The sequence below is a fragment of the Carettochelys insculpta genome, chromosome 10 (genome assembly GCF_033958435.1).
Source record: "Carettochelys insculpta isolate YL-2023 chromosome 10, ASM3395843v1, whole genome shotgun sequence".
NCBI lineage: Eukaryota > Metazoa > Chordata > Testudines > Carettochelyidae > Carettochelys > Carettochelys insculpta.
In genome coordinates this window covers 11,194,729-11,222,373 of record NC_134146.1, presented here as the reverse complement: position 1 = coordinate 11,222,373, position 27,645 = coordinate 11,194,729, and the positions used below count along the sequence as shown (strand labels likewise).

Sequence of the window (27,645 nt, the reverse complement as noted above, 5' to 3'; positions counted from 1 at the left end):
TCATATTGGGAGTCACGCATTAGGGTAGCAATTGATAAACCCTCTGGTCAAATGGCGAGGGACTTGCTATGGCTATGCCTACTTCAGATTCATCTGGAGACAACGACAAAGATGCTAGCAGTGGCAGGGGGTCAATGGGATTGGTCCGGGCTGGAATATAGTTTCTGAGTGGCTTGGTCTTGCTTGGCTTGTTCAGGGGCTTTAGCTGTTTCAGGATCTGTCCTCTGTGGGCCTTGAGGTCATGGCCTCTAGTAGCTGAGACATTGAGGAGCTCTGTGGGGATCCTGAGTGGTGGTGGCAGAATGCCACTGACCTTGAGTTTCTAGACATGTCACCTGGGGCCTGGAAATAGGCCCATGAAGTTCACAAGGGCCACTGACTGGGTGTGGGCCACTGGGGGGCGCCAGGGCATCAGTTGTTGGTTTCTATGCCTGCTGGTGTGGCTCCTGCTGGAATACTGTGAAGCCATGACTTAATCTGAGCCTGATGGGGAACAACAACATAGGGGTGCTGATGATGCCGGTGCTTGGGGCCTGTAGGGAGGCAAAGGTGGTACTGGGGATTGGTACTGGGATGATAATCGGTGATGGCTTATCTGGGAATATACATGGTACATTCTGTTGGTACTGAGATCTAGGGAGCACCAGGTCCTGGTGCCATGCTCCATCTGGGGTCTTAGGTCTGTCCCTCGGTTCTGGTGATGGGAAAGTGTCCTTACAGCTCCTTGGCGCCACAGACGGCAAGTACGTAGGTGAAGACCTATGTTGGTGCCATACCGGTGATAGGGGACACCTCTGCATAGCTGGTTTGCCCCCAGATTATAGTGCCCTTGAAGGCGTTAGGTGCTTCTCTCACATTGGAGATGGTCCGACCTGGGAGAACTCTATCAGGTTCCTTGCTGCCTCATAGATATCTGGAGTGGATGGGGAGTTCAGGACCTCCACAGGACTCTGATCTCCGCACGGGGCACTGTGTGCATGGCTTGATGGTGCCTGTGCTCGAGTCAATGGCTGCTGCTGCAAAGCTTTATACACCAATGGTTTCTTGCGCTGGGAAGTCTCATGAGCAGGCTGTGATTTGCATGGGGAGTGTCCTCTGTCCTCCTTATGGTCTCCTTGCAACATTGGGAAGGTGGAACATTGCCACGGTGCAGGCACACCCACTGGCACCAGAGGACTTCAGTGCCGAGAGTCCTAAGACCACAGCCCTTTCTTGGCACCGTTTCCCAAATCGAAGCCAGGGTGCTATGGATGGAGCATTCACCCAGTGCCTGGCAATCTGATGTTGCAGATCTAAGAGCAGCTTCCATCAGAAGTTGTCTTAGTTGAAACTGCTGCTCTTTCCTAAAATGGGGCCTTCAACCTCCTAGAAATCTTGCACCTTTTCAACTGGTGCTCATCTCCCAAACAGTGTAAACATACATCATGGGGATCACTGTTTGGCGTAAATCTCTTGCAGCTGGAGCAGGATTTAAACCTGTGGGCTTTCAGCATGCACACCTGGTCGGAATCAATGTGAACAAGCAATTGAAAAAGTATCCTAGTTTATACTTAAAATTTATAATGGACCAGCTATGCCACTCAGTGTTGTGAAAATTTTACACTCCTAGCATGCTGAAGTTAAGCCGTCTTAACATCTGGTGTAGCTGCTGGAAGAATTCTACTAGGGCTCAGGGAGGTGGATTATCTGGAACATGGGAAAAACCCCTTCGGTTGATGTAAATGCTCTGTCACCATACTGCCTGTGATACAAACATATCCCAGATCAGTGTTTCTGAAACTACGTTCAAGGGAACTCTGGTGTTCTGTGAACAACTTGCAGGTGTGCTGCGAACATCTGACACTTCTTTAATATCATACACTTATGGTGTATATTTTCTGTTACTCAACCCAGATACAATGTTATGTCTTCATTGCTGTAATACCTGATTAAATTAATTCATTTTGGTTTTGCTGCATACGTTGTGTGGGTTTCTTTTTCTTTTTGGTCTAATAAAATTTTCCTTGGTGTTCCACATAAAAAACGTTATTGTTTCGTGCTCCGTGATCTCAAAAAGTTTAAGAAACACTGCCCTAGATGAACTTCCAGTATGGCAGTCAGTTTTCTTAGTGAGCTTTGGTATGGGCGGACATGGTTAGTGCCAGGCAGGGACAGATCATTTGTAGAGCTGGGTGCCAGGCTGGGAGCAACTCAGAGGAGCAAACTCACATGGGACAGAACTCTGATGCCTTTGTATGCCTCAGGCATCCTAGGGTATTTAGTGGATTAATAGAGCAACTGCTGAAAGTTTTGGAGGGTTCTGAGTAAAGCATGGAGCTCCTGGCCCCACAGAAGTCATTTTGGTGGGAGTGGCAGGTACCTGAATGGCTGCAGCTCCTTATTATTTTACCTCCCAGTGCCCACATCATGAATTAATTATGGTGCATGCACTTGGCAGGGGACATGGGGAGGATGAAGCTGCTAGAGGAACTCTGGCCAACTCTGCCTGAGCTCCTCCAGAGGCCTGGGGCTGTGTTTGACAAAGTGGCAGCTCTGCCATCATTCGAAGGGCTGCAGCAAGCACTTCCCCTCCATACTGGGTCTGCAGCATCTACTGCTGTGGAGGAAAGGAGGGACCAGGAAGCGATCCCCACCTCATTCCTCCTTTCAGGAGGCTAATGTTTACGCCTATGTTCCCCAATTGTTTTTTGCTGGCAAGGCCCCTGTTCAAGGGTCCAAGGATTGAGGCAAAGCTCTTTATCCACCTGCTTTCAGGTAGGGCACGCTACAATCTACTCTTTATTTCAGACAAACTAGGCACAAGAATACTAGAAAGTGTGCTACACACAAAGTACAGCTCTCAGTTTCACATGCACTTCTTTGCGTGGAGGATTATCATGCCTACAGATTTCACATTATAACGCTAACACAGTTATAAACCTTCCCCCGGCGCTGACTGGCACAGCTTTCTACAATGCAGCTTTGTGATATGAAGAGAATGAAGCATGTGGAATATTACTACTGATGATACATGGGAAGCTATGAGCCTCAGCTTGATTCCCAGAGCCCAGCATGTGTTTGGAAAGCTGGTACTTAGGAACGACTTCAGATTAGTTGCAAGTTCAATGCAGAGTCCGTGAGCTGACAGGTATGTACCCCATGCTTTCATATTTACAACCAGTTCTCAGAGTGGCTTTGGATTTAAACTACACACTTCCACTCTTGGTCAAGAGAACCAAGGAAATGCTTTCGTTTGTGGACTGAAAAGGAAATGGTTGTGTTCTCTTTTAAAAAAACTCAGCTAAAAACTTACTTTTGCTAGCTGAATTCTAGTGCAGCTGAATATGGTGGGTTTTTTTCCCCCTCTTTTTCTCCTGGATTCAGTAAATTTCAAATTGCCAGTAAATGCAAAATCGTTCAATTATTTTACTAAATCTTTTTCAGTGCAGTAAACATTTTATTGATCATTTTGCTTAGTAATGTTTCCAACCTTTCTTATATTTAGCAGTTTCAAGCTCAGATGGAAGGAATGACTTGTTCATGTGATGCATAAACATGACGTGGAAAAAGGTCACTAATTACCACATTTCACTGTCCAGACTTCTACAAATCATTTATGTGATGCCTTTCCACATTCTCAGGGTTGATTTCAGAGTTGTTGTTTTTGGCTCATACTAATTGGAAGAAAATCTAATTCCACATGTTTCAGACAAAATAATGAAAGGGAACAATGGAAACCAATACAAAACTTGACTTGATGAACACTGCCTTGAAGCCAGACTTGGGAAATTTGCACCAGATTATGTGTTTTGATGCAAGCACTTACATGACTCCTAATGAAGGAAACAGAAACTTGAAATATAGGATGAAATCCTGGTCCTATGGGAGCTAATTGCAACATTCCCACCAATTTTAACGGACCTAGGATTTTCCTGGGGTCTAATTCAAATGTTACCAAAATAAATAGGAGAGTTGACGTCAATGGGCCCACGTACCCGAAAGACGAATATGACCACTTCCATGAAGGGGGGAAAAAAATCTCTGCCTTTTCTATGAAAAGCATGTAATCTAGCATATGTAACAGCTCGCTATTAACGGACACATTTGAAAAACGAAACACATGGGAAAAAATGAACCCATCGGAAAATGTCATTGTGAGGCAGTTTTATTATAAAAGAAGAAGGGTTGTCAAAGATACCTCCTAGTCATGAGAAGGACTTGTTGACAAGACACTGAAGCTAGTGTTAAACAATTATCAGACTAAAATATCAGCAACTGAACCATACCTAATCTGACCTATCTTATCTACACAGAAAGTCAGTCACTGCAGAGAAGAAAAAAGAAAACATAAATGACTATTACATGTTATCCTTATCAATAGGAAAAGGGAGAAAAAATAAAGTACAATAATATGAGAACTGTTGAGCTGTCTTCCAAGCACTAGGATGTTAGAACATAATCTATACCACATCTGGGGAGCAACATAACGTATGATCTAGACTGTAAGAAGGAAATAGCGACTAGAAGAGAGAAAGCAAGAGCGAGTTTGAAAGCGATGGATAAGATCTGGAAAAGCAAAGCAATTAGCTTAAGAATGCAGCTGGGCGTCTTAAAAATGTGTATTCAGCAGCTTGTTGCACAGATGTGAGACGGGTGATAACGAAAGATTCGGGCTACGTCTACACTAGCCCCAAACTTCGAAATGGCCACGCAAATGGCCATTTCGAAGTTTACTAATGAAGCACTGAAATACATATTCAGCGCTTCATTAGCATGCAGGCGGCCGCGGCACTTCAAAATTGACGCGCCTCGCTGCTGCGTGGCTCGTCCTGACGGGGCTCCTTTTCGAAAGGACCTCGCCTACTTCGAAGTCCCCTTACTCCCATCAGCTCATGGGAATAAGGGGACTTCGAAGTAGGCGGGGTCCTTTAGAAAAGGAGCCCCGTTGGGACGAGCCGCGCGGCGGCAAGCCGCGTCAATTTCGAAGCGCCGCTGCCGCCCGCATGCTAATGAAGCGCTGAATATGCATTTCAGCACTTCATTAGTAAACTTCGAAATGGCCATTTGCGTGGCCGTTTCGAAGTTTGGGGCACGTGTAGACACGGCCTAAGTGAAAAATCAAACAAAATACTGATATGCTTGGATAGTTTAGAGAGTTTGTTTGTCTATTTGATCAAGAACTTCTCCTGAATAGTAAGAGCTTCCAAAAATTGGTATGCAGCTTCCTCTTATCATAATTTTAAACAATTTAAGGAAACCAGAATGTGCCTGCAATGGGATTACTTCTCATAAAACAAAAGCAAAAAGAGATCCAGACTATGGTTGCACTACAGTGATCTGTCGACAGAAGTCACTGTCAGAAAAGATTTCCCAACAAAACTTCTGTCCACAGAGAGCAGCCAAGCACAAAAGCCAATCCGAAGAGTGCTCTGCTCTGCCAACAGAGCGTCCAAACTGCCCAGCCGCTCCCTCAACAAAATAGGCAGCAGGAAGCACAGCAGAGCTGCCCACTGTTCTGGAAACATTGTCTGTTGAGATAAGGCCCTCCCAGAGTGTCCACACAGCTTTTTTGTCAGCAGCAGTGTTACATCTCATGGCTTTGAGGTAGAACGCTGCCAGTGAAAGTGATGAGTTCTGCTGACAAAACTTCACTGGTTGCGTAGGCAAAACTCACTAGTGTAACCCTAGCCTAAACTACCAAATTAAGTACAATCCTAACAATTGACATAACTGAGTGAATGTTGAAAGAGGCTCAACCAAGATGAACCAGAAAAAATAAGATAAACCTGGAGCAGGATTGCTTCTCAATAATCCTCACAGAACAGAAAGAAAATGGAGACATTTGAAGTAGTGCTCTGTTGTGGCACAGGCAAGGTTATGCTTACAGTCTGCAAACCAGAAGAAAACGTTATTGGAAACCACACTTTGCGTAGCCCACTTTTATGAAAATGTAAACGAATGATAAGAGCGTACAGGGATGAAATAAAAAAGACTAATGATGGAATACCCATTTAAAATATTCTAGCAAAATTAAATGGAGAAATTTTAACAATCCTTTTTTAAGAAATGTGAAATAAAAATTAACTTAATAAAAATAACATTGTATTTTTAGAAAAATAGCATCATTTCAAAAAAGTGCGTATATTTTCATTTTATTTTCCAAAAAATACCAATTAATTGAGTTAAGAACCTGAGCAACGTCATCTAAATCTGCTAGTATCATATAAAGCCATAAGAGGAGCGCTAGTCAATGAACAGGTTGGATAAAAGTTTATTTTTTTAATTCACCAATAATATTTTAATTTTAAGTTATTATTTTAGCTTTCAAAATAAACCCATTTAAAATGAAATCTCAATTGAACACAAAATAAATTAAGGCTTAAATGTATCATAGTCTCTGTAAATATTTAAATAAAAATACGCTGTAGGGGTATTAAAAATGCAAGTTAAAGGCTGCTTTTCTATACAAAGGAAGAATTGGGGGACTTTTTTAATTTTGAAGTCAAGCTTTAAATATGGACAAACACAAGGGATTGATCCTGGGAATAATCACTGTACTCCTGGGGACAAGAGACTGGCAAAGTCATCACAGGTAGCAGGATCCAGCCCCTGATTTCAGGCGTTAACACTGCACATCTCATCAGAATCATCTGCTGAGACTGCCCGGCAGTTTTCATTCTCATTTTACAGCTTCCTTCTGCCTGAGCTTTGATTCGCTCAGTTCTCAAATTATGAATATTTATGACTTTATCCACCATGGAAACTAACATTCTGGATCATGTAAGTTAAAAAAAAAAACCACTGGCCTTCCCACTAATTACTGGCCTGTGCTTCTGGATGGTTCTGGGCATGTCAAACAAACGGCCTTACTCGCAGTTCTTCCTTGTGTACACAGAGGCCGTGTCTACACTAGCCAAAAACTTCGAAATGGCCATGCAAATGGCCATTTTGAAGTTTACTAATGAAGCGCTGAAATACATATTCAGTGCCTCATTAGCATGTGGACAGGTGCAGCACTTCGAAATTGACACAGCTCGTCCAGACAGGGCTCCTTTTCTAAAAGGAGCTCATAGGAAAAAGGGAACTTCAAAGTAGCCAGGGTCCTTTTGAAAAGGAGCCCCATCTGGACGAGCCGCACAGCAGCCAGCCGCGTCAATTTCGAAGTGCCGCGGCTGCCCGCATGCTAATGAGGCACTGAATATGTATTTCAGCACTTCATTAGTAAACTTTGAAATGGCCATTTGCATGGCCATTTCAAAGTTTTTGGCTAGTGTAGACATGGCCATATAGATTTACAAAGAGAAATCCATTACTTTCTCAACCGCCTTCCTCGCTGTTCCTAAACAAATAAAATATTGCTAAGCAAAATGCATGTGGGTTATAGCAGATCTTGTCAGTTCTTTTATTGCAGGGAGCTGAATAACAATGGAGAAGAAGCAAAGTGTGCAACCAGAAAGAAGGAACACTGGTGACAAAGCAAGAGGACAAAAGGGGAAGAGGGAAAACCAGTCTTTAGGCTGAAGCACTCCAGTGTCAATCTCAACATCTGGGAACAGAAGAAAACAAACATTATGGCTACAGGTCATAAAAACTATAATTGCGAGCCCTGGCAAGAAATGCCTGTAAAAAATGAACATGTGCCAAGTGTAAATAGGGATTCACTGGTTAGCAAAGTTACTTTTGCACCATTTTTATGGATTGCCTCCTATGTTTTACTATATCAGTAAATGACCACTTAAATTATTGCTACAAATTTAAATTTTTGTTAAATTGATTACTTAGAAATTTCAAAATGTTTGTATCAACAACAAGAAGTCCTGTCGCACCTTATAGATTAACAGATTTTTCTGGAGCAGAAACTTTAATGGGCAAAGACCCGCTTTGTTAGATTCATGTAGTGGAGATTCCAGAGCTAGCTCTTAAATATACAGGCTTATGGAAAGAAGGGAGTACCATCAAGAAAAAGGCCAGAGTTGATGTAGTCAATTCAGTCAGGGAGGATATGGCCTTCTTCCAGCAGCTGATGTGGAGGCGTAAACACGAAGAGAGGAGAAACTGCTTTTGTATTTTGTAAATGTTTGTATTCAAATATATAATTGATATGTAAATTTGTTGTGGGAATGAATTACATTTTTATTATTACTGCTGAACTTTTGATATGATTGCCAAGATACAAACATCCTAGGTGAAGATTTCCAGTTTAAAAGTCAAGTTTCAAAAGGTGTTTATGAAGTTTAATGTTTTATTATTTCACACAGCTCAGCATGTTGCCTATAAACTGGGTTTAGAATGAATTATATTATTTAAACTGCAGTAAGAGGAGTCTTTCATTTATAATCTCATCTTTTCTAAAAGAGTGCATTAAGTAATATTCAGTAAGAATGATTTCTTACATCAGTTTTGTTTCAGCATCTAATTAAGACAAAAGAAGTATGAACAACCATCACCTGCAATATCTACAACCTCATCCATCCGTTGGTGTAGCCAGACAAAACACACACCCCCTTTTCAGCTCTACTCCATCTTGCCTCCCTTAGGTGCTTCAGAGCACAAAAGGGTTAAAAGGAACAGCCCAGTCTTGGAATGCCCAAGAACGTAGATGTGTTTATCTCAAGCACAGTCTTTGATGCTCCAGAGCACAAAGCCAGACTGACCCTGAATGGACTGAAACCAGACAGCAAAGGCAAATGAGCTAGCAGATCACCAGGGCCTCAGGCTGCCCTTGACTAGTACCGGTGATTGACATGCCCACACATGGTCCCAGACAGAGGAATCTCCTGCCCATAAAGAAAGAATGCCCTAAATTATTTCCACCTCGCAGGTGTGAACTAAGCCCTTGAATTCCCTGTGAGAACTAACGTCACGAGACGATCCAATTCAATTGGCACCCTTAAAGATAAGGAAGAGTGTGTGTGACCCAAGACGTATAAAGAAGGGCCTGGCAAACCCCCTAACTGAGCTCCAATTACCTCTACCTGCCTGTCAGGAAGGTCTTTGCCTCCCAAGGTCCCAGGGGACACCCTTCTCGTATTACTTCTTCCCAATGAATTGAATGACAAGACGCTGGCCACGCCACATTGGGTAACACAGGGGTGAGAATAAGACCTACTATGTGCTTTGCTTTTGTGAGCATTTAATAATAGATCTATGAATTAAAGTACCTTTTGTTATGTGCTGTTTGTAATCAAATATAAGCCTTATAAAGAAACAAAGTATAAACCTTGTAACTTTGTAACCATAAGAGTTAAGTTTTCTAGTTAAAATAAACAGTAACTGTTTAAGTTGCAATCTGACTCTTCCTGTTACTGTGCAAACCCAACACAAAAATAAAGAACCCAGCTGGTTTTCAGCTGCATTAGCCTGGTCACTGGTAAGGCGTACTGAGAGCTAAGCGCTGAGTTGTGCTGCCTCCACGGAGCAGACCCTTGGGGCACCAGTCAGCCTCCCTGGCTGCCTGCTGCGAAGGGACTGTCTGTCCTAGCAGCTATAGACTCGGATGAAGTGAGGGCACACGTGGTATCTCACCAGACCTTCGGCTAACAGTTGGTACCACTGGCAGTATTGAAACTAAACATATGTCAACCAGTAAATTACCTGTATCAACCCCCATCCTCGCCCCCCACCCCCCACCCTGAAAAAAGCTTTCTTTATCCAGTAAACTCATGAATGAGGTCACAATCAGGATTAGCAAATTCCATCAAGAAGCCTCGATTAAAAATTTACTTGGTTCATTTATGCAACAATTTCTCCCTGTTGTCTTGTTCAGAATGAACATTTCATTGACATGATTCAGTCATTATGAGTACCTTGCACTCCATCTAGCAGAGAAGATATTGTTGGAAGGTTGCTGGATGTAATAATGTAAGAAGAAAACTGAACAGTGTGCAAAATACACTCATCCCTCATTTAACTAGTACTTGACTTTCGAGTACTCACTAAAATGAGGGACTTACATACGTACCTTTGTTCACTAAAACAGTGAACTTCCCCTGCTTGTATGAGCCAGCTGCGGGGTCCCAGCCAGGGCACGGGGAGATCTGCAGCCTCGCAGCTGAAGCAGAGCCAGCCGTGGGGTCCCTGGTCAGGGCATGGGGAAACCTGCAGCTCTGCCTGGCCCGCTCCCAACACACCTGGCCCGCAACTCCCTGCACACACCCCAGCCCTGCCTGTTCCCAACATCCACCCAGGTCCAGTCCTGAACCCCCAGCCCACTGCACCCCCCACAGGTACTGCACCTTTTCCAACACCTCCCCCCCACAACCAAGGTTCACTTACTTCTCAAGCTGCATGCTGCCACTCCTCCCACCAATTAGGAGCACGAGGAACCAATCAGAGACTTTTACATGTATTTTAATGGCAATTTAGTTTCCCTCTTGCAAGTTTTCCCCTACAGGCAAAAAGTTGGGAACCAATTGTGCTCGTATAGCGAGGGATGAGTGTGTATTTACAGGAAATTAGTTAATATGAGACCTGATGATAGAGCAACATATGCAATGACCAAGCCATACATACTTGTGTGACAACAAAAAAGTGCATCCCATAAAGCGGGCTTTGCCCACGAAAGCTTATGCTCCAAAATATGTTAGTCTACAAGGTGCCACAGGACTTCTTGTTGTTCTTGAGGATACAGACTAACATGACTCCCTCTCTGAAACAAAAAAATAGGTTATCTGTCTCACAGAAACAAGAGATACACCAGAACCTGCCTGTACAGCACAATACTTAAAAGAAGCAGCAGCAAAAGCCTTAAAAACTGTGAACAAAACTTCAGTGTCACATGAGCAGCTTTGTCAGAGACAATTCATCCAAGATGAGAAGAAATGTAGCAGAAAACAATGAAAGGAATCTGATGCTTGTAATACATGGGTGCATTGCTCACCTGACGTTATCTTTAGCCAACCACTAAATACATTAATGCAAGATAAGCGCAGCTCAAAATCCTGCTCCCCCGGCCCTGGCTCAACCCATCCCAGCCCCGCACGGCCCCAGTTCAATCCCCCACCAAGCCCCGCTCACCACCCATTTGTGGGTCTGCCTTAACACCTCCCCTGGCCTCCCCTCCCTACACCCAGACTCCCCACCAGCACCCTGCTTCTGCTTTCTCAACCCACCCTGACGCTTCTCTTCTCACCCAGACCCTACACCCAGTGCCTGTACCCCATCCTAACCAGACCACTCGCCCACACCCTCCCTACCTTCTTGATCCCCTAATTCTCAGCCTGCTCCTCCACCCCTCCTTCCGCCCAGACCCCACAGCTTCTCACTTTTGTGGCATGACTGATCAGTGGCCTCAGCTGACAAAGGCTCCCCACCCTGTTCTAGATTCAGAGCCAACTGAAAACGATTACACCGACACTACAGTTGAATTTTTAAAATCTGAACAACAGATGTGGATTTAACTTTTGTGTCCCTTCAACATCAGAAACTGGTCATGTCTAGACATTGGAGATCTTCAAATTGTATTAGTGTCTTGCAATTTTTGGACAAGGTCACATAAATCATAATGCCTCTAATTTCAAACACTTGCAAAGCCGACTTCACCTGCTTCCCACTGGTACAGTATAAATGGAAGTTCAAAAAAACATGCCACCCCATGAGATTGCAAAATAGAAAGAAAATCAGATTTCATAGTCATGAGGAAATGCTTCTCTTGTAAATTACAGCTTCTGGGAAGTGTAAAGTGCCATGCTAGCTACTATGAATTTAAACTTCAGTGTACTTTAAACAAAGCTGAATTTTGCTTTGGTACAAATTTGGAGTGAAAGTTAAGGTCATTTTATTTAATTCAAACCGATCTGGTCATTATTTCACTGGTCTATCCTGTTAAAGTACAACTCCAATACCACTTAGCTATTTGTATTGCTACATGAAAGAGAGAGAAGGTGGATAAGGTAATATCTTTCATTGGACCTATTTCTCTTGGTGAGAGAGAGATACAAGCTCAAGCTGTTCTCCAGGTCTGACAAAGTTATTCCAGCGTCAGTTATATACAAGATGGAACAGAATGTTGATCACGAGTAGCTGGCACATATTCTAGGAATTCAATGGCTCATTCAAGGAGAAATGGTCTGTTAACCCTCTGCAGCTGTAGGACAAGACTGGACAGCAGGGAGGGGGCATGTGCTAGTGAGCTAGTGATGGTTGTAATAAGCCACACAAGCTGTGTCTACACTACAGAGTTCTGTCGATTTTCCTGACAGAAACTCTGTCTACAGAACATGCCCACACCTAACAGGGGCTCCTCCTGTCAATGCCCTCTGTCAACAGGGTGGCCAGACTGCCCAGCCTTCTGTCAACAGAACAGCCAACAGGAAGCCCTGTAAACAGGGCAGCCTGGTGAACCAGGAGCCCTCTCTGTTAACAGAGGGGCTCCCCTGGAGTGGCTACACTATTTTTTGTCGACAGAATCTGCTGACAGAGGCGCTATGCCTTGGACAGTCAAAACTGAACTCTACCAGGAAAACCGCTGTGTTCTCTCGACAGATTCTTGACGGAAAGCATTTGTAGTGTGAATGCACCCTAGTTTTGTTGACAGAAGGCCTCTTCTGTCTACAGACCTCTGCTGTGTAGACCCAGCTACAGAGTTTCTGTTCAGTTCATCACTGATAGCGTCTGATGGAGTTATGCATTTATGCTCGCAGTTCCTCTTTAGAAAGGGATGTGCAGCTTTCTTTGGGGATGAGAACTGACGTATGCCACCTTGTGACACATACGTGCAGAACTCACAGATTTAAACAGGTGTGTGCTAGAGGGTGATTATCATTGTAGCAGTGGGGAGATGCCTGCTGGTTTTGCATCTCTTGTTCTGGCTTAATCCTATGCTGTTTTGAGTTGTCCTGCCTTGGTACACAGGGAGCTTGCTCCTGAGGATGAGCTTGGGGGTTGTCTGAAGGCTTGAGGTGAGGGCCCAGGAAAGATTTCTGACTTTGGGTTGTAGTGATTTGATGATACTTTGTATGGGTTCCGGTGCGAAGTGACCCTGACTCTGCTTGGCCCCACACACTGTGCACACCCCTCTGAGGCCAATTCACACCTATGGGGATTGCACTATAGCTGTTGGAAAGCCCATCAGCAGTCTGCCACAGACAACACAGCTCCAGCTAGATGGGAATAAGGCACAGTCAGCTCTCCATTCAGCTGACTCCATCCACCTTTGACTACTTCCTGGAGAAGTCAGAAAGCAACTGAACTCTCCCTGCGTGGGTGTGCAGTCAGGGGGTGGGGGGAGGAGGAATTTAATTCTGTATTAAAGCAGGTTCTCTCAGGGTGGTCTGCTCATGATGTCATCTACTTCCCTGGTTGAGTGTTCTAGTTTGGTGAAGGTTCTTCTCAGAAAGCATGCGGTGGTACCTGAGTGTCTGGTTGTAGCCCAGACTTCCTGCTACATTTGGGAACTTACTGGCTCTGTGAAGGTGTGGATTTTTCTGCATGGCACGCAGACCAACTCATGGAACTTTATGCAGTGACTCAGATCTGACTGTGATTCTGTCTTTCTCCACCATGGCCCCCAGCCATTTCTTTCTGGAAACCCCTTAACACTCTGCTCTCAATCCACAAAACAATGTGCAGATACAAAATTTGTATCTACGGTCACATCTGTATCTGCAAAAATGAACCACAGATATCCATGCTGGCATCTGTGGATGCGGATACTCATGGATAGACTACTAGAAAACACTGCTCTGCCTTGAAAGAAAGCAGCAAGCAATTAATTTAAAGAGTATTTTGTTCAGACAGGGATCCTGGAGTAGGAAGGAATTCCTAATGAGTCTCTCAGTCAAAGCCTCTGCTGAGGAAGCTTGGCTGTTTGCAAATACAGCCACCCACAGCTGTAACCCCATCTAGAGCTGCATTACACTGCTAAAACAAAACCAAAAACCAGTAACTCCTGCAGCTGCAGCAAGCTTGTGCAGCTCACCAGGTTCAGATCATTGCGTGAGAGAAGAGACTCCGTGAGCACGCGCGGTATATTTCAGGGCAAGGTGCAGAGCTTAAATGCATCAGAGTCCTGTAAAAACCCATGTCAGAGTTCTGCCACCGAACTATCTGAATTTACCAGCAAATTTGCACACCAGGGAAATATGTTTATTTCCTCTTATTGTCTCAAAGAATCACAGAAGATTAGACCTCAGGATTCACCTCGTCTAATCCTCTGCTCAAAGCAGCACCAACCCCAATTAAATTAGTTCAGCCATTCCAATCACTTTGAAGAGAGATACTCATCTTCAAAAATCACACTTCAGCTGGGAGCTTGTAGCACAGCAAGGTTACAGCAAGTTTAAATCTAAGTCAATGGCTGAGCAAGAAGGTTTTATTTTGTTAACAGAGCTCAACCTTCATCAGCTCCTGGACAGGTACTGGGAGTATTTAAAAGTCTGGCTTCTTTATTTTGGTGCTCAATTAGGAGCCAGGGCCATTAGCTGGCTAATCTGATGCATACAAAACAGAAGGCACCAGACTGACTAATCATGCACTCACAGTCAGGCACATGCTTAAGTATTTTGTTGAATTGGGGCCTCAGATCTTTGCAAATCTGGTCCCAATTATGACTGATGGGATTTATGAAAATCTGCCCCTACATGGGCCAGAATTATCAGTCAACATAACTACTACAGCAGGGCAGACATCAGAAGAGTTCTCTATAGTCTGTATTTTCATTTTGCTTACTGTGAGCATTTGGTGGCTCTCCTTATAATCTGTCTCACTTTGCCCCTGTGAAATCATTTAAGGTCTGATCTAAAGCCACTGAAATCAATTCCATTCAATTCAGTGGGCTACGGTTCAGTCTCTTGCCCACTTTTCTCTTCTGCTTGTGTGGGAACTTCACCCAAAAACAAGAGAGAGAGAACCTTTCGTCAAAAGACAGTTGTAAAACCACAAAAAACAACAAATCTGCAGGCCTAACACGCACAGCACCTGACTCTGCTCTGCAAACACTTATTTTTAGATTGCCTCAGTTCCAAATTGACTACGTAACTTACCATTTCCTCCTTTCATTTCCAATGGACACGTCTGTGTGACCGATCTTGCAAAACTAAAGGTAACTGAAAAAGAGAGAAATTGTCATTTCCAACTTCTGGGCTACGTCTACATTAGCCCAAAAGTAGCCCAACATGCAAACAGCCATTCTGAAGTTTACTAATGAAGCGCTGAAATACATATTCAGTGCCTCATTAGAATGCCAGCAGCCACAGCACTTTGAAATATCTGCTGTTAGGAATAAGGGGATTTTGAAGCAGCCGGGGTCCTTTCGAAAAGGACCCTCATCTGAATGAGCTGCGTGGCGGCGAGCCACGTCAATTTCGAAGTGCCGTGGCTGTTGGCATTCTATTGACGCGCTGAATATGTATTTCAGCGCTTCATTAGTAAACTTCGAAATGGCCATTTGCATGGCCATTTCAAAGTTTTGGGCTAGTGTGGACATAGCCCTGATGTATAAAGGTTTCCAGAAAGACATTTAATATGGTGATGCTGGTTGGGGTGGGGTTTGCTTGTGTTTTATATTAAATATTCAGATTTTCTCTATACTGGTTAAAACTGTTTGTGAACACATTCACTCTTTAGCAAACCAGGAAAAAACACTGACATTCTTGGTATTCCTGTGATAGAAAAACCTCTTTAAAGTAAATACGCACAACAAGGACTTTTCACATATTTTTTGTGCAAGAAACAAGACAGAACAAAACCAAATGTTCCTTTATTTGCTCCTGCTTTTCAAGTTACCTTTAAATTTCTATTATATTTTCCCCTTGGGTGCATGATGGTATAACATACTAAGACCTTAAACCTGAAAAGTTAGCTTTAAACTCTGGCAAGCTGTTCTAATGGCTTCAAACTACAGTAAACCCCCAAAATGTGTGATTTTGAGTTGTGCTTAATTTGCGTTAACTCAGGTTAAGTGCAACTCAAAGCCATTCTGCAGCTGTCTGCCTGTCCAGCTTCCCCAGCTGGGGGAAGCCAAGCAGACAAGTAGCTGCGCCGCAGGTTCCCCCCAGATGGGAGAAGCCAGGTAGGTTGCCGCAGTGGTGCTGAAGGAAGCGAGGGAGAAGCCACGTCTGACTCCCACTGGCCACCAGCGGGAGCCAAGAAACTGGCCAGAGACATGCTGGTCAGTTTCATGGTTCCTTCCCTCACTGTGGGAACCAGGAAACTGACCAGCACTGACTGAGGTACACAAAGTTAAGTTATTAAGTCATGTTCTGCAGCATTGGAACCATAATCTAGGACCCTACCGTGAGGTCTACGAAGATGAAGAGTTCTGGCTATGTGATGCGTACTGTAGGGCTGGGGCCTTTGTAACTTTACACACATTATTCAGCAGCCCCAGCAGAACCGCTCTTAAGTAACTTCACTCATTTCAGTGTTTGCAGAATCAGGGCCTAAAGTAAGGAACTCAAAGCAGGCGAAACACTGAACTCTTTGTGCATGTCCTTTGAATAACTAAGCAGCCTGATCACATAGTTTGTAAGATTAGAAATACAAGCCCACAAAGGAGGTTCTGTACAGAAGAAAGACCAGCCAGTAATCAACCACACAAAAAGCTCTCAGACTAATTTCAGCAGTGTTGTCATGTGCCTGGGTTTAGAAAGCTGCCCATTACAATCAATTCCAGGCCACCAGTGGCTGATATATTTACAAATATTTCATGGGTGGCCCATTTCCTACTTCAGAACCCGAGTTCCTGCAAATGTTGAGTATAGAGTGACTGAAATTTAAAATAATTGGCTCTTCAATATTTAATCGCTTTCAAAATTCACACGTGTAGAGGAGTCTGGTGTCCACAATAATAATGTCTGCCATGATTCCCCCGTGCAGCATAAAGATCTGTGATTGAATTAAAAACCTGGTCCATTTCCAAGGCTGGTGCTCAGCTCACTGGCTAAGGCCAGGGCGGAAGCAGGGAAGAAATGATCAAAGGCCGGAAGATTTCTGCGATTATATATCTTCCCTAAGATTCGAGGGGAGTAGCCTGGTATATTCCAAGCAGCCCCAGCGGGAAGTTCTCTTGTACCATCATTTATCTCCCCTACAGAACAATTCGACTTGCTGGGATGAGGGGTAACTGGTCCCAGAATGGTTCATTTTTCAATGAGCAGAAACTTTCAGATGCAGCCAAAGAACTGACAATTAATTACAACAGTTTTGCAATATTCTAATGGGTAAGTTGTATCAGAATAGAGATCTTACTTAATCAGTAGCTGATTGGTAGATGTTACTACAGTGACCAAGTCGAGTATAAATAGAGGTTAAAAAGAAATAACCAACACAAAGGGCTTGCACAAGGTAATCTCACTGCTGTATTCACTGTACAGGAATGCCTCAATTTACATGAGGGTTCCGTTCCCATGCAACCTTGCGTAACTACAATTTCTCATAAGTCAGGGGCAACTTTTTTTCCCCCCTGTGGAATGCAAGTTCTGTAGCCAGGGAAGCAGCAGGGGCATGTGGAGCTGCTTTTGAAAAGTAAGTCCTGGGTTGAGGGGGCAATTGGGGAGGGTTTCACCTGGCAGTGGGTTGGGGCCATGGGAGGGGGGCAGGAGGGTTCAGCCTGGGGTGGGTTAGGGCTGCTGCGGGGCAGCAACAGAGCTGAGCCAGAGCCGCACACGGGGGGGTGTTGAACTGGGGTGGAGGGGGGCATTGAGCTACAGCCACTCACAGGGGTGGTGAGATGGAGCCATGCTCGGGTGGTAAGCTGGGCTGTGAGGGGTTTGAACTGGGGCCGGAGGGGTGGGGGGTTGAACCAGGGCCATGGGCAGCGGGGTTGCACTGGAGCTGCACATGGGGATGGTGAGCCAGAGCCTCATGCTGGGGGAGGCGTGGGGGCGTGTTAGCTAGAGCCATGCACAGAGGTGGTGAGCCAGAGGTGGGCTGTGGGGGGTCTGACCTGGAGCTGGGGAATGTTGAACTGGACCCGTGTGTGAGGGGTAGTGAGCCAGAGCCAGGCATGGGAGTGTGGCGGTGAGCTGGAGCTGTGCGCGGGTGGAGTGGTGCTGGGCAGGGGTTGAACTGAGGCTGCATAGGGCCTGGGGAGGTTGAGCCAGGGCTGGGGGGAATGAGATTTTAAGTTGTGCTTAACTTGCGTTAGTGCAGCTTGAACTCGCGCATTTTGAGTGTTTACTGTAAATAGAAGTTGCAACTTGCTCTTACCAGTGAATACATTGTGGATGCCCCTGAGAGTGGGAAAGGAAGGAGGCCACGATCTTCCATCTAACAATTGTACATTTGCTAATGTAGAACTGTGTACAATTCGTAAAAATCAGTTATAAGTTTACTTGTGTAAACTCGGGGTGTGGTTGACTGTCCCATGTAGTGGTACCTAGACCACTTCACAGAGAAAGAATAAGTGTTTTCTAGAGCCTAAGCTGAGAGCCAGCTGGCCTTTAGCTCACACTGTAGAGACACCTACACGGCACTCTAGAGGCCTCACCTTTGAGTCTGCACGGGGGCAGTTACACTCACAGCAAACCTGGGTATGGTATATGGTTCCGATATGCACATTTATATTGCTAAAATAGACTATCTTCTGTATTATTCAGTATGTGGGCAACACCGTATCATCGTCACTTATTCTGTGTATTTATTTGCCTGTACTGTTCTGCATATCAAGAAAAGCTCAAATAAAGCTTATCCCTGGTGTCTACTGGCTTCTATTGAATCTAAAGCCAGGCACACTCGACAACACACACATGCTTGGGGCCTCTGGGAGATAACAGAGCATTACAAAATGGAGCTCTTGCACTTGTTTAGCCTAACAAACCTTTGCAAAATTGTTGGCAAAACCAATACAATTCCTCAAGAAATTTTGGTTTTGACAAATCAGGACTCTTCCAGCCAGGTTTTGTCACGTAGGCTGTATCTACACCAGCTAACTACTTCAATGTAGTAGGGACAATGCTGAAGTTGTGCGCATCTACACATGCTGTGCGCTACTTCGACATTAAAATCGACGTTAGGCGGCGAGATGTTGAAATCGCTATTCCTATCAGAAGATGGGACTAGCGCCCTACTTGGACGTCCAACGTAGGGCGTGTATAGACGAGCCGCATCCTGCTACTTCAAAATTGCAGGTACCTCCACGGCAGAAATCAGCTGGGAGGCTGAGAGGGGCTGGCCAGCCCCTGCAGCGCTCTATGATCGCTGTGTGCAGCGGCCCTTAAAGCTCCACAGACCCAGATATCCTGTGGCAGGAAGCTGAGAGCCCGCAGGCACCGGCAGCAACACGCGATCGCCCTTCACGCACTCAGAGAGCCCCGATGCTCATTGCCCCTATGATGGCATCCAGCCAGCCCCCTGAGCATCCCCACCCCCAGGGGACACAGGACTCCCAGGCATCCAGGCGGGGTAGTAAGAAGAGGCGGGGCCCCTCCTGGACCGACGCCGAGCTCCAAGCCCTGCTGGGCCTCTCGGGGGAGGAGGAGATGGTCCACATAAAGGGGAGCAAGCAGTGGAACGCAGATGCGTTCGCCCGGCTCGCTGGGGGCCTGGCCACCCAGGGTCACCCTGGCTACGTCTACACGTGCACCCAACTTCGAAATAGCTTATTTCGATGTTGCGACATCGAAATAGGCTATTTCGATGAATAACGTCTACACGTCCTCCAGGGCTGGCAACGTCGATGTTCAACTTCGACGTTGCTCAGCCCAACATCGAAATAGGCACAGCGAGGGAACGGCTACACGCCAAAGTAGCACACATCGAAATAAGGGAGCCAGGCACAGCTGCAGACAGGGTCACGGGGCGGACTCAACAGCAAGTCGCTCCCTTAAAGGGCCCCTCTCAGACACACTTTCATTAAACAGTGCAAGATACACAGAGCCAACAACTAGTTGCAGACCCTGTATATGCAGCACGGACCCCCAGCTGCAGCAGCAGCAGCCAGAAGCCCTGGGCTAAGGGCTGCTGCCCACGGTGACCACAGAGCCCCGCAAGGGCTGGAGAGAGAGTATCTCTCAACCCCCCAGCTGATGGCCGCCATGGAGGACCCCGCTATTTCGATGTTGCGGGACGCGGATCGTCTACACTGTCCCTACTTCGACGTTGAACGTCGAAGTAGGGCGCTATTCCCATCCGCTCATGGGGTTAGCGACTTCGACGTCTCGCCGCCTAACGTCGATTTCAACTTCGAAATAGCGCCCAACACGTGTAGACGTGACGGGCGCTATTTCGAAGTTACTGCCGCTACTTCGAAGTAGCGTGCACGTGTAGACGCAGCCCCTGTGCACAGTCCAGCCATGGCTGGAGTAAAGTGAAAGAGCTGTGGCAGGGTTATGCCCGGGCCTGGGACTCAGCCAGACACTCTGGGGCTGCCCCCCCACTGCTTGCCACTGTTATAGGGAGCTCAGGAGCATCCTGGGCCCCAGGGGACATGTCCTCCCCACCCGGCCACCCTTGACACCTCGACTGATGAGCCCCAGCAGGTCTCTGAGCTGGAGTCCAGCCCCGCACCTCAAGGGTCCCCAGAGAAGCCAGTCCCCAGGACCGCCCAGGAGGGGTCCAGAGCAGAAGGGGAGCTCCTCACACACCTGCCCTCCCGAAGCTCCAGAGGGGTGTTTGCCCACCAGGTGTCCCCCGACTGCTGAGTGGACTATCGTGTATGTACCCCACAAGGGTGCACACCCGCGGATCACAGGATGGGGGCACCCAGACATGACCAGGGCCCCCTACACTCCCAGCAGACCCTGGGCCATCATGACCCAGCCACAGCATGGCCTTGGGATGGTGGCACAGTCATCAGTGCCTGTCAGCACTCAGCCCCACGGACAGTGCCGCGGCCCGTCCTTGGGGGAGAGGGGCTGTGTAGCCAGAGAGAACCCCCCGCTTTTGCTCTACTTCATCTTGCCTTCCCTAGGTGCTTCAGAGCACAAAAGGGTTAAAAGAAATAGCCCAGCCCTGAAATGCCCCAGAGTGCAGATCCAAGGTCTTTGAAGCCCCAGAGCAAAGCTAATAAGAACAATGGGCTACTTAACAGCCCGGCCTGGGACTGCCCTTGGCTGATCACCATCAGTTGATTCACCTGCACTGCTTGGTCCCAGACAGGAGGAAAATCTCCGGCCCATTAAGAAACAAATGCCCTCAATTGTCTACCTCACAGGTGTGAACTACGCCCTTGAACTCCCTGTGAGAACCAGCATCAGACAGTTTAATTCAATTAAAACAAGGAAAAAGACTACTTGACCCCATGGGTATAAAAGAGGGGTCTGGCAGACCCCCTATTTAAGCTCCAATCATCTTTCCTGCCAGACAGGAGGGTGGGGGGTCTCCCCAGGTCCCCAGGGACGCCTGACTCCTGGAGAAAAAGGGAGAAAGGACTTCTTCCTAAGGGATTGACAGAAACTGGCCAAGCCACGCTGGTAACGCAGGGGTGAGAATAAGACCTGCTAGGTATTTTATCTTTTTCTTTTGCGCACATTTAACAAGTATAGATCTATGAATTAGAGTGTATGCTAGCTATTTGTAATCAAAGTATAAACCTTGTAACAATTGTAACCACAAGAGCTTAACTCGCTAGGTAAACAAACAAAGCAACACTGTCACCGTAAGAGATTAATTGTTAGATAAATAAACAAAATAATTAATTAAGTCATAACCTAACTCCTCCTGTTACTGTGCAAACCAAACACAAAACAAAGAACCAGCTGCTTTCAGCTGCTCTCAGCCTGGTCACTGGTGGGCTCTGCCATAGCAGTTGAAATCTCGTATTAATACAAGGGCATAAGTGGCATCTCACCTGACCATCGGCTAACAGGCTGGGGGGGAGAACAGTGGAGGAGGGCCACCCACAGGGACACTGTGCCCAAGGCTGGGTGACAGGGGATGGGGACCCAGTGCCCGCAGCGGGGAGGAAGCGAGGGCCATGGGGTGGGGCCCAGTACTAGCCACTGTCCTCTCTCTTCCCCCTATGCACAGTCACACCATTCGATAGCCACAACAGCACTGCCGTCTCCATGCTCCTGGAGAGTCTGTCAGGGCCCTCCCACTGCTGCAGCCAGCCGGGATGGGGAGCACCACTGGGACTGAGCCACCACCGCCGGAGCCCTCCGCAATCCACTGCTGAATCCCCAGGTCCTCAGGACCTTACAGCACCAGGTCGGGTGGTAGAGTGCCACCTCAGTTTCGCGGTGCGTGCTTTGGCCTCGTGCCAGGAGGCCTGGGGGTCCTTCATGGAGACCTTTCAGTGGACCACGGTCACCATGGACTGGATCATGGACCAGCTGCCCCCCCCCAACCGTGCCACATGCGATCTCTCCCACCAGCCCACCTGCTCTGGGGCAGAGGACTGTGGGGCAGCAGGCCCATCCCAGCCTGGTTGTATTTACCCACCCTCCTGACACCCACCCAGCTGCAGTGGGAACCCCAGATGAGGAGAGGGCTGGTGACCCAGACCCGGTAGGAGTCACGCCCCTCCACACCAGACGTGCCAGAGTGAGGGGCCAAGGACTAGGCCACTGTAGCCAGACATGAAGCCCCCATTTGGCCTTTTCTTCTTCTCCCCCTCCCCCGAGAGAGACAGAGAGAGAGACAGAGAGGGAGACAGGCAGCCTTTGATGCCCTGGGAACGCAGGTGTGCTGTCTCACCCAGACTCTCTACCATACACAAAAAACAGACAGTGAATGGGCTAGCTAATGGCCGCCCTTCTGGCTGATATCGGTGATTGATACACCTGATTACTGCCCCAGGAAGAATGGGGAACCTCCACCCATCACCTCCAAAGGTGCCCAATTGTCCACAATTCACAGGTGCAAATTGAGCCTTGCACCTTCCCTGGAAAACCTGGGGTTCAAACACATTCCTCCCCAGTTGGCCACTTGAGACAAGGAAAAAGCCTATGTGACCAAAGGGGGTATAAAGAGGGGTTTGGCAGCCCACCCCCTTTGAGCTCCAATCACCTACACCTGCTGGCCAGGTCTGGTATTGACTCCCGAGACTGGGAATGCCTGGTTCATATCTACTTCTTCCCAAGGGATTGAGAGAAAGATTCTGGGTCACACTGGATCTATAAGGCAGGGGTAAAAATTACACCTGTATTACACTTCTTTCCTATAGGAATTGAGGGAAAGACTCTGGTTCCACCAGGTCTAAGAGGCAGTGGTGAAAATCACACCTGCAATGTGCTTTTCTTGTGTACACACTACTTGTATTAGTTTGAGCTAGCTAGTTTGTCTAAAACTTTTCTTAAGTTAAATTGTGTTGTTTCCCCTTTAAAAACTGCGGGTACTAACTGTTTTTGGCTATAAACTGCTAAAAACCATTAGCCTCTCAATCAAGCCAAGGGAAGCCTTCATCTTATCTTTAAAATGCGTTTACCCTTTAGATCTATCAGAAAACTGCGATTGGCCACTATCTTTTACACAGAACTGTAGAAAATCATTATCTTGCCTATCAAACCACAGGGGGTCCCTACCTTAATTGGCAAGCTGCGGTCAGCAATTACCTTCTGTAAACGTTAATAACCACAAAAAAACATTATCCTGTCACTCACTCGGTGGCCATCTTGGTTTCATTCATAAATTTGGGCGGTCAGTTTAAAACCCCTTTTTACACGCGGCAGCTGCTTCTGTTGTAAAATCGCTGCCAGCGGTTTCCTATTAACTGCCGCTAAAGTTATAAATAAACATTCACAATTGTTGTACTCTAATCATTTGTCTTAGTTAAATTGTTTCTGTCTTTGTATAAATAAAAAGTAATTGTTAAAGCCTCTAATAAGTGTAATTTTCCTCCTGCTGCTGTACCCAAACTAAACGCAAACCAAAGAACCCAGCCTGCCCTGGCTGCTTAGCGTAGCTGCTGGTGCAGCATCACCCCCTTTGCCCCACCGGACCTTTAGCTGGCAACTGGGCATCGGCTCACAGCCACCCAGGCCCCACTCCCCTGTATATAGTTTCCAGCTCCCACACCTCCTGGAAATAGTTATTACCCACCTTTAGTATCGTGTTCCTGCCCCCTGTAGATAGTTCCAAAGAGAGTTGGACTTAAAGATTTATTTATAACAAAAGTTTTGATTGTTAAAACAATATATATAACACACTTCTGTTTTCACAACGCCCATGTGGTGTGTGCTCTTTAGCAGGGCAGTGTGCAGGTGGCCTGCCAGGGATGGCCAAGGCAGAGCTCACTCCACCCTCTGGTCAAACAAGGCCTGCAGGGCCTCCCTGACCCATATCCCCTCGTCGTGGGCATGGTGGATGGGGGTGGTGGCTGGCTGGGGGTAGGCTGTGTCAGCCTTGGGCGCCCACCCCTGCATGAAGGGCGCCAACCCTCCTCATCTGGGGTCCCCTACTCCTTGCTCTCCACCAGGTTGTGGAGCATGCAGCACACGCCCACCACTTGGGGAAGGTTGGGGAGGCCCATGTCCAGGTGGGCTAGAGGGCAGGGCCGGTGGCCTTTGAGGTGGCCAAACGCCCTCTCTACCACCTGGCCGTTGACCCTCTCCTGGCTGGCGTTGAGGTGGCCAGTGTACGGGCACATAAGCCAGGGCTGGAGGGGGTAGGTCGCATCGCCCATGAGGCAGGGGGGCACTGTGGGGTCCCCCACAAGGGGATCTCCCTCTGGGGGATGTAGGTCCCTGCCTCCAGCTGCCAGCACAGGCCCGAATTGCGAAAAATGCGGGTGTCATGGGTGCAGCCGGGCTAGCCCACACAGATGTCATGAAAGTGTCCCTGGCTGTCTATCATGGCCTGCAGAACCATGGAATGGTAGCCCTTCCTGTTTATATATCATCCCCCACTGTGGTCCCGGGTGCAGATGGGGGTGTGGGTCCCATCCAGGGCCTCAAAGCAGTTGGGGAACCCCATGGCTGCGAATGCTGCAATGGCCACGTCCAGGTCCACGAGCTTCACGAGCCGGTGCAGGAGCAGCATGTTCAGTGCCCCGACCACCTGTGGGGAGGAGACACAGGCACCTGTAAGGGTGTGCTGGGTACGCCAACCCCCCCGTCCCCGGGCACTCTCCCTCCCTGGGCCCCCCTTCCCTGGCCCCGCACTCCCCAGTAGATCCCTGCCTGGGCCTCCTTACCTCTATCAGCACAGCCCCAACTGTGGCCTTGCTCATGCCAAACTGGTAGCCCACCGACTGGTAGCTGTCTGGAGTGGCCAGCTTCCAGACAGCGATGGCTACCCTCTTCTCCATAGTCAGGGCTCTCCGCATCCGGGTGTTGTCATGCCTGTGGGCGGGGGTGAGCCACTGGTAGAGCTCCATGAAGGTCTGCTGGCACATGCAGAAATTCCGCAGCCAGTGGTCATCATCCCACTCCCCCACGACCAGCTGATCTCACCACTCCGAGCTAGTGGGGTAACTCCAGGTGTGGTGGAACACCCAGTGGGGGCAGGAACAGGAGGGCCCGGGAGTGAGAGGCATCCCCCTTGTGCCCTGGGGAGGCCTCCCATTGCAGGAGGTGCTCAGGGGCCTCCTGAGGTGCGCCGAGCAGGGCGTCTGCTGCCTCAGCGACAGCGTCAAGGGCCACCGGCGGCTACTGCTCCTGCTGCTGCTGGGGGTCCATGGCTGCTGGGACTTGGTCTGCGAGAGCGTGGACGTGCTCTGCAGATCTCGTGCCCGTTAGAGGAGCGGCTTGCTGTTGCCCCGGCAGGGCTAGTCCAGCCTGTGACCCCATCTGCAGGGCTTCCTGGCCCCTTGTTTTGAAAAGAGACGCTTTTGTGTGCAGATGCTTGCCGGTGGGGCGGGGGGAGGCCATTTCGATGTTACCCATCCCAATGTTGACTTTAAACACTGACAGCACCAGCTCCAAAGGATATGTACATGCTACACGTCTAAGTAGCTTATTTTGATGTCTCTGTGTTGAAATAAGCTACTTCAATGTAGCGTTCTAGTGTAGATGTAGCCATAACATTATGTAACAGAAGTTGGCTTTAACCTCCTCAGCAAGGTCCATTCAAGTTTAACCAATGCTCCAGAAAAACCTGTTATGCTCTCTTATTTGCTGCTGAGAGAGCAATGCAGAATGCATTGAGAATGCAGAATATGGAAACCAAGAGTCTTACCACAAAAACTCATTACCTAATAATAAAATTTCTAGTCTTTAAGGAGCTACATACATGGCTGCTTGTTTTTGTTGACTATCACAGCTATCCCTCTAACTACTAGCACATGTGCATTTAAAAGAAAACCTTTTCTTTCCAGCTGGGTTTATTTTATTTCTGTTTAATTTCATTTTTCTTTTCTTCTGTAACTGGTGAGCCCTGAACAACAGGCACATTTAAAGGGAAATGAAACATTGCTCAAAAAGTACTAATTATTCTTTCATTTTTTAAAACACAACTTTATTATTTTTTGCATTAACTCAAGTAAGTAACTTGGTTTTATTTTTTGTAAAAAGTCTCAGTGGTATAGCCATGGAATTTCACAAATAACAAGCAGCCCTGTGGCACCTTACAGACTAAAATGTATTATGTCATTTCACCCATGAAAGCTCTTGATCTAGCAAATGTGTTAGTCTCTAAGGTACTACAGTAAAGATGTAATTTAGACATAAGTAGGCATATGGCCTACTTGATACCATGAAGTTTAGTTTTTTGTTACTGGTATTACAATAAATTAGCCATCTGTGGATCAATGCTTTAAAACATGTGGCCCTCAAACAATATTTGATCATTACTTAACCAAATATTTTTGAACTGGTCAAATGTCCAACCCCAAGAGGGGACTTAAAGGTGGGATTTTTGTTTTTTTCATTACAGACAAGAGGATGGGAGTTGGGAATGGAAGAGGAAGGCCCTTCATACTCCAGCAACATCCTGTCAGCTCCAAGTACACCCAGTGGGGGTGAAAGGGGAGGAAATGGGAGTTAAAAAGGGGGTGGGGTAGATGTTATGATGGTCTTTCACAGTGCCTCCGGGTTCTCTGGTAAAATCACCACTCCAAAGAACTCAGACAAAGAACTAAAATACTGACGAATACAACCATTCTTCAGACAGCCAGTCACATCATGCAAGACAGATGGCCCTGAGACTGGAAAGCTACTCCAGTGCTCAAGCGCTGAAACCTTTGCTCCTCAGAAATGGCAAGGGAGGAGCTCAAATGTAATCACAAGACAGCCACACAGTGCATGATAAAGATCTGCTCATGACTCTATTCACAGATGAATTTATGACCCCCGTTGCCAGGAAAAACTCCTTCATGTGATCTGAACTGGGGGGAGGGGGGAGGGAGAAAGAGGAAGGAAGGAAGAGTGAAGAAGCACATGTAAAAGGAATCTAATGTGTATCAGCTGCATTCAGCATAAATTAGTTAACCAAGCCTAAGAGACAGACTAGTGACTGGTAGTACAAGCTGGAAAACAAAAGGAGAGGTTCGAGCAACGCTTTACTCCACATATGACATTCCACATCTGGTCCCTCTTACACACATGACCGCCCTTTACACGTGATACCAAAGCCAAGTAAGAAAGGTCTTCACCAAAAACTCTCGTATCACAAGCTCTACATTTGAAGGAACAGTCAGATCTCAGTCCGATATGCAACTGAAACAGGAAACACTCTGACTTTGAGACAAACTCTGAGAATTACAGCCACTTAAAATGGTTCTCTGAAAGAAACAGGAGGGTGGCATATTTAATTTTTAAGGTAGTTCACCAGGAGACACAATGACTAAAGCAGAAAAAGTGTATCAAAGTCACTGCAGCGCAAGAACCTAATTTCAGTGCGTTTCCCACA

General features: G+C 46.9%; 1 protein-coding gene across 4 annotated transcripts in view; it reads right to left on the bottom strand.

Annotated features, from left to right (window-relative positions):
- Nucleotides 1–27,645, bottom strand: part of ST6GAL1 (ST6 beta-galactoside alpha-2,6-sialyltransferase 1) — a 94,948-nt gene that overhangs the window by 49,453 nt on the left and 17,850 nt on the right. Inside the window, exon 2 of one of the 4 annotated variants that reach the window (XM_075004746.1) lies at nt 14,961–15,023. The exons of the other annotated variants lie outside the window; for them this stretch is intronic. The gene's annotated coding sequence lies outside the window, so the exon portion shown is untranslated. The remainder of the gene's footprint in view (nt 1–14,960; nt 15,024–27,645) is intronic. 4 annotated transcript variants of the gene reach the window in all.